Genomic DNA, 7,819 nt, shown 5'->3' on the forward strand with positions numbered 1-7,819 from the left:
CCACCCTTCGATACCCAGAATTACAGACACATCACTGAAGGAGGCACGCTAGAACCCACCATGCGTGTGCCAGGATGCTGGCAGGATCTGAAGTCTGTCCACTTGGAACTTCCAAGCATGATAGTGAGATGCAGGTGCTGGGAAAACTAGATAGAACTCATGGATGGTATTAGGCCCCATGCATGATGGATTTTGTGCGTATTAATGCTAGCACTGACAGATGTGTTTTCCATTCAAATAAAATGTGAAGAAAGTATATGAATAGCTGATACCCAGGCATGAAAAGAGAATATGAATAGATGGTATGAGCACTAGGAAGACGAAGGGGAAGATAAAAGGCTGTTGTGTGAAACTGGAGGTTCATTCATACTTAATTACTGGCCTCTAAGGTAAAACTATGTGGATTTTACAACCGAGCAGGTATCTTCATTGGCATCTGGGTAGTGGCAATGTTGTTAAAGACCTTCGTGAGTACACTGGTAGACAAATACAGAAAATTATATTGTTAGAGGGCCAACAAGGCAGAAAATAAATATCATTTTATGAGCTCGTTTTCAAGGTGACTCACAAAATGTTAAGACAATGCTCAGCTCTGTGGATTTGCTGAATCCTGATTTCTCCATGTTAGATTTGTGTCAGGTGACATCTGGTAGAATTTTAGGCATCTGACCTTGACCTCTATGTCCTTTCTGGGTCTCCTGACAGTCTTCTGAAGCAGCCTAGTAACATTCCTGTCTTTAGAGGTGACTCCATTGACATTTCTTTTAGGGAGGATATCCACCTTTATGTAGAGAAAGTCCTTGATAAGCTGTTAGTGATAAAAATGAGACTCTGAAGCCATAACTTAATAAGTTACAGGAAAATGACAAGGCTAAAAAATGGGAGCAAGTAGTAAGGGAGAGCAGAGATGGTGAGGAGTGAGAGAAGACGATGAGGTTGGAAAGGTCCCAGCACTATGGTTACTGGGTGGCATGAGGCAAGAATAGAGAGGTTGACCATTTAAGTTGAAGTTGCTCTTGTTGCTGTGGTGAAATTCTTGCCTCCCCCAAGCCTGGCTTTAGTAAAGTCAACCTCTACAGTGCAGATCTCCTGGAGAAGTGAATTTAGGGAGATCAAGGAAGTGATTGGGGTTTGACAGTACCTTAGTTGAGGAAACAGGGATTTGGAGGCATAGGGTATGGTAAAGGCTGTTAGTTGATTCTTAATATCTATTCTCTTTCTTTCTTTCTTTTTTTTAAAAGACCTGCTGAGTTGTATCTGGAAACACTTTTGTCCAGGTAGACTACATTTCTAAATCTTTTCTCAAGTTTTGTGTGAACATGTGACTTAAGGTGTCTAATGGATGTGGCAGAAGTTATTTGCATTCTAGACTGTGCTTTAAAGAGAATGAACATGCACTTCCCAGACTCCCCATTTTTGCTGGCTGGTGTTGGTGGAGGAGCTGGGGGAGCCACCTTGGACCCAGATACGGGAGTCACGTGTTGAAGATGATGGAGCTGCCCTACCGGTTCTAAATTGTCAGTGTCTAGACTAGTATATGACAGAAATGTCCAATCGGAGGTGTCGTAAATTGCAAATGCACTATTATTTTGCATAGCCTCAAGAGGAAAAACACACGTAGTCAATTAGCTTGTGACGTGATGCTAAGATGCTATTGTTAGACACATTTCCATTTCAGAATTGTTTAAAAATAAAAAATTGTATTTAAATCATTGAAATATAATAAATCTGTCTTTTTTAAGCCACTGCACTTGGGCTTTGCTGTGACAGCAGCTTGCCCTGTATCCCACCGAACACAGAATTTACTGGCAGAAGTGATGTGCTGCCCATAACAAAACCAAAACAAGGGTTTAGTGTTTGGGTAGCAAGAGGCGAAGGAAAACATTGCAACTGGAAATCTGCAATCGTTGTTGAAAATATTGTCTGCAACAGAGCCTCAGAAGACAAAAATGCGTGGTGCTAGATAGAGAAACTTCAGTGAAAGTGACTGAGAAAACTCAGAATGTTGATTTGTTCCAGAAACCTCTTTTCACCTATGGATTGATGACCTCTGGCTAATTAGAAAAGGTGACCCATATTCTAAAGGGACACTTTTAGCAGGTGATAATATTATAGCCTCAAGCCCACCCTCTTCCCAATAAGACTTCTTGTCCAGACAGTGAGGGCCAAGTCAGAAGCACAAATCAGTTTAGGGATATTGCCTTCCCACTCTGATTATTATTTCAGATGGTCCCAAGGTTGCTATAATAATGAGCAAGACACACACACACACATACAGAGAGAGAGAGAGAGAGAGATGGGTGCAGCACAAAGACAACTGAATGCAAGATCAATTAAAAAACCACAGTTCTGTTTGGTGAGCTCTTTGGCTGTAGTTGTATACACATGGAATGAACTGGAACCCCATAGCCAGAAGCCTGCAATTCTTCTGTCCCTAGAACGACGCTGGTCCCCCAAATATGCCCCAAGCAGGAGGTGCTTTACAAAAGCTGCACAGCCCCCAAGGAAGGCCTGCTCTTCCACACTCACTTCAGATGTGACGAGGGAGAATAATGAAGAAGCAAGAACATCTCAGCGGGCAGAAGCAGGATCAAATCAAGGAAATTTATTCAGTCAGGGGAGGAAAACTTTGGTAATTGCTACAGACAAGTGACTGCTGTGTTTTTCCATCTTCCCTTTTCCTAGTGGGAGTGTTAAATTGCAGTTTGTTCATTTCAACTCCATCACTGTGTATAGGGCGTGTGTGTGCAATGAAGGGGGGTAGCATCCTCCCAGGCCCCGAGGAGCTGCATCTAGATGATGGAAGAGATTGCTCCTCTTTGCAGACCTAGATACAGTAACTAGATGGGTCACTGGCTTGAATCCCTCTGGGACGGGGCAAGTATGCTCCAAGCTATTTGTGGGAAGAAAGGTGAAAATGGATATTTGAGTGGCTGGAGAGGCAGACTATGGTGGAGACTGCTGGTTGTCCTCCATCATCCATTCTTTTTGTACCTTACTGATAGAAGTTCATTTTTTGTAGTTAGACTTATGACAGTGCAGATAACAACTCCAATTCCAAGTCCTTTTGAAGCTAGTTGTGCAAATGTGATAGGTGCTGGGCATTGAAATGGGAGCAGACGTGATGTGTGCCCCTTTGGCATTGTGGCTTTATAAGGCATGGGCATGAGCTCTGCACGTCATTTTCCTCTTCCTGCCATCTGGCGCGTAGAGGTGGTAGCAGGGGCTGGACTAGTCAGTCACCTTGAACTCAGCCATGTGCATTGAAGACAGCAGAGGGGCTTTACCTGTCTTATTCTGGCAGCCTCCAGACCATTACATGAGAGAATAAACTATCTTGTTTAAGCTACTGCTGTGTTGAGTCCCTTCATTGTAGCAGTTTAGATTGGACTCTAAAGAGAAGTGGTAACCAAAAGCATGTCCAACCCATACATTCATAGAAATCTTGTGGGAGGCTTCTGCATTAGGGATTCAAGCCAAATCCTAATCACATCTCAAGGAAAAAAGATAAGATCTTTAATGAAAAGATAAGATCTAGATCTCCTTTGGGCTTTCCATTTCCCAGAACAGACCAGAAAATGCAGACAGGAAGTGGAAATGCTAACACTGCGCAACGGCGGAGAGCTGACCAAGATGCAGTGCAAACCTCATTCTCTGCTCAGAGATGTGGGTGCTTTCTGTTATGCCAAGTGGCATCAGGCCCCTCTTTGACCCCATTGCTTATAAACAAATACTTTATTTCTGTCTGGGAGAGCAAGAGAGGCAAAATACATTTTCCCCCCTAAGAGAAAAATGTATCCAGTAGTTTGTAAGCAAAGAAAAATGCAAAAGATATTTTATTTCTAAATTTGTCAGTCACTGCACTAAACCTAGAAAGTTCTGTTTTGCATTTCTTGAGAGATCTTATACAAAATAATGATTAACATTTCTTGGGATTCTTGGAGCAATCTTTCTATGTAAGTCACTGGGATGGTCTAGCCACAAGTAAAATGGAAAATCTAACTTGTTTTCCTTCTTTCAGCCAGGCTCTGGCAGAAGCTTTGCTAAGGGCAACGGAAGTAGTCTGAGTATATGGATGTCAAAGACATGCTGATCCAAGTGATTATTTCTCCATTTGACTCGCAGAAACACAGAACGTTCTACATCCTAATGAGCCTTGACCAGTCAATCATTTGGTTCTCGTTTTAGATTCAAGGGGAATTGAAGTGAGTTGACGGTTAAGGGCAGCCATGGGACTTGAACGCGGTCTCCCAACACCCAGCCTCTGTTCCGCCTCACTAGCTTGCTCCAGAACTTGCACTGGGGATCTTGTCAGGAAAGAGGCTCACACGATGCAGGCCTCCCATCGGGTTCTTCAACAGGTTGCTTTAGGAGCTCTGTGTCCAAGCTTCGCAACACCCGTTCATCCTTTTTAGACGAATCCTTCACTTTTTTAAAATTGATTTTATCGGGGTGACATTGGTTAATAAAATGATATAGGTTTCAAGTGTACAATTTCATAATATATCATCTGTATATGTATTGTGTCAACTCTCCTTCCACCCCAAAGTCAGCTCGCTCTCCATCACAACTATTTGCCCTTTACTTTCTACCTCCCTCACCCCCTTTCCCTCTGATAATCACCACAGTGTTGTCTGTGTCCATGAGTTTTTTTCTTAATCTCTTCATCTTTTTCACCCAGCCTCCAACCCCCGTCCCCTCTGACAGCCGTCAGTCTGTTCTCTGAATCTATTTCCATTTTGTTTGTTACCTTTTCTTGTCCATTAGATTCCACATCTAAGTAAAATCATATGATATTTGTCTTTCTCCGAGTGGAAGCCTCAATTCTGGAAGGTAGGTGGCCATCCATGCATTGAGCAAATATGTACAGACCATTGATTACAAGTTAGGAGCTATTGTAGGTACTGAGGATACAAAGCAAGAAACAACAAAAGTCTCCCCCGTCCCAAAACTTACATAACAGTAAACACCATGAAGAAATTGTATAGAATGTTAAAAGTGGCTCATGGGCAAGGAAAATGGGGGGATTGACTGTGGGAGTGGAGGGGGATGGGGCAGGGGAGAGCAATGGGGATAAGGTGGGACAGCTGTAACTGAACAACAATAAGTGAGGGGACAAGGAGTGCCACACTGGGGCGGTGGGGTGGTTTTATACTGGGTGATCAGGGCGGGCTGCACTGAGAAGATATTGTTGGAAAATCCTGAAGGAAGGAGAATGGACCTTGCAGATATTTCAGTGAGGAAGCACTTGGTCAAAACAAAAGCTAATTTAAAGGTGCTGAGGCAGAAGGTGCCTGGCTAGTTAGCATAACTTGGGCTTCTTGCACTCTTTGTAAATGGTCATGATTCCCGTAAAGAAGTTTTCTTGGTCCTGGCTCAGTTGGTTAGAGTGTCATTACTATAAGCCAAGGTTGTGGGTTTGATCCCTGGTCAGGGCACATACAGCAATCAACCAGTGAATGCATAAGTATGCGGAACCATAAATCAATGTTTCTGTCTCTCCTCTCTTTCAAATCAATAAAAAACAGAGTTTTAAAAAAGATTTCTCTCCCTCTCTCTGTGGTGTGTTCCAATTGCTTTATATGTTTAATTCATTTAAATCTCACAACAGTCCTAGGTTATAGGTGATATTATTACATTCACTTTACAAACTGGGACACACAGAGATAAAATGCCCCTGGCAACACAGGATGTAAAGGTCAGAGACGGGATTTGGACCCAAGGATTTTGTTACCCCAGGATTTTGGTAGGAGAGCGTACAGCTTTTTTGTCTTCACCTGAGGACATTTTTCATGGCTTTCTGAGAGAGATGAAGGGAGGGAGGGAGGGGGAAGAGAGAGAGAGAATGAGAGCATGTGGGAGAGAAGAGAAACTTCCATTGGCTGCCTTCTCATCCACACACCTCAACTGGGGACTGAGCATGCAATCTGGGGAGGTGCCCTGACTAGGAATCGAACTTGCAACCTTTGGGTCCACAGGACAATGTCCAAGCAACTGAGCCACACCAGCCATGGTGAGAGCCTATGCTTTTTAATCACAATGTTATAAGGTGCCCACCAATCTGCTACTGACAGAACAGGGTGTGCAGTCTAGTCGCAGGTCGGGGTCAAAGTCTTTGCTAGGGCTTTGGATTCTAAGTGTGATCTCTGGGGTGGAAATGGGTATTCCATAAGCGGGAATAGTGGCTGAAGCAGGAAGGGGAAACCTATTTTCTTTAGAACAAAACATCCAAGTTTCATGGGAATGCACCACATGATTTTTGTGAATTGGAGTCAGTTTGGCACTAACAGAAATTAAGAACAAAGTTTGTATACAGTATGTTCTTACGGAAACCACAGTTAGAATGTAGAGTAAACTGTTAAGGATGGACCCTTCTCTCTGGAGTTGCATTGGCAGTCTTCGGGTGGAGACAGCAAATTGTTTCGTTTACAAGCTTTGTACATCAAAAGCTGGATCTGCTTACACTTTAAAACCAAAAGGAGCAGAAAGACTTATTTTTAGCTATTTGAGATTTAAACCAAACCCAACACTGACGTATGGATGTTTCAGGCTGCATCGTGTCAGAAAATGTCTCAGATGTGACATTAAACAACAGTATATTATTGCAGCTGTAGGAAGTCAGCATTACAAGGTTATAAAGTTATAAAGTTCTCTTGTAACGTGCCTTAATAGCTACTGGGCCACTGGGCTAAAAATATTGGATTTCTCTGAATTAGGAAAGGCTGCCTGGGATTGGGGCTGTCGTGTGGAAACTGAGTTCAGTCCCGTGAGAATGAGAATATCACGGCATCTAGGAGAAACAGTTTTTGGTATTTGTGGTGGGTCAGTTGACTGGCTAAAGGGCCATCTATTGCGTTCAACTTGTAAGAGAAAGATTTAGTTTTAAACTTTTACGTGTGTGTGCTGTAGATGATCTACTGAGTCACTTAGCTAAGTTCAAGAATACACAGTAATCCAAAAAAAACACAACGAACCAGTAATCCCCAAACTTAAATAACCACTCAGTATTTGGGGGTAAACCTTCCCCTGTAGATATATAAATTTTGAATAGATATAGAGATTTAGATGTATTAAACTGTATATTTACTTTACAAAAATGGGATAAAACTTACATACTGTTGAGTGGCCTATTTATAAAAAATTCTTTTATTAATGTTTTTTAATGTGATATCTCACTTAACATTTTTCTGTATTATTAAATACTTTCCACACCATTACTTTTATTTATATTTCATCTAAGTCCATGCATGATCCACACTGCACTGCACTGGTACCTGGTAGACCCCCAGACATCAACATGCCCTGATCTCCCAGTGGAATCACCTGGAACCTTTACAGTACAAGGGGAAGGCAGAAACAGGGGCACAGAGCTGTGACCCAAGAAGGACCCCACTGCTGCTGGCTTTGAAGATGGAGGATGGGAGCCATGAACCAAGAAAGGCAGGTGGTCTTGACAATCTGGCAATGGCCCTCAACTGAGAGGCAGCAAGAAAATGGGGACTTCAGTGCGACTGCTACAAGTAAGCGGGGATCTCTGCTCCCCTACAGCCTCCACAAGGGATGCAGCCATGATAACACCTTTAGCTCAGCTCAGTGAGACATGAAGCCGAGACCCCATCAAGCCCGGTCAGCCTACCGGACTGTGAGATGGTGAGTCTGTGTTGTTTCAGCCCCTGAGTCTGTTGCAGTGTGTCATAACGGCAGCAGAAAACCAATATTCCAATTGTTGCATTTCTAGGCATTTTTCAACTCTGCATTAATCAAATAATGCTGCAGTGAACATCTTTATAGCTAAGGCTTGATGTAGCTAAATCAAATA

Source organism: Sturnira hondurensis, unplaced genomic scaffold (genome assembly GCF_014824575.4).
Source record: "Sturnira hondurensis isolate 20B ecotype Veracruz unplaced genomic scaffold, ASM1482457v3 Scaffold0005563, whole genome shotgun sequence".
NCBI lineage: Eukaryota > Metazoa > Chordata > Mammalia > Chiroptera > Phyllostomidae > Sturnira > Sturnira hondurensis.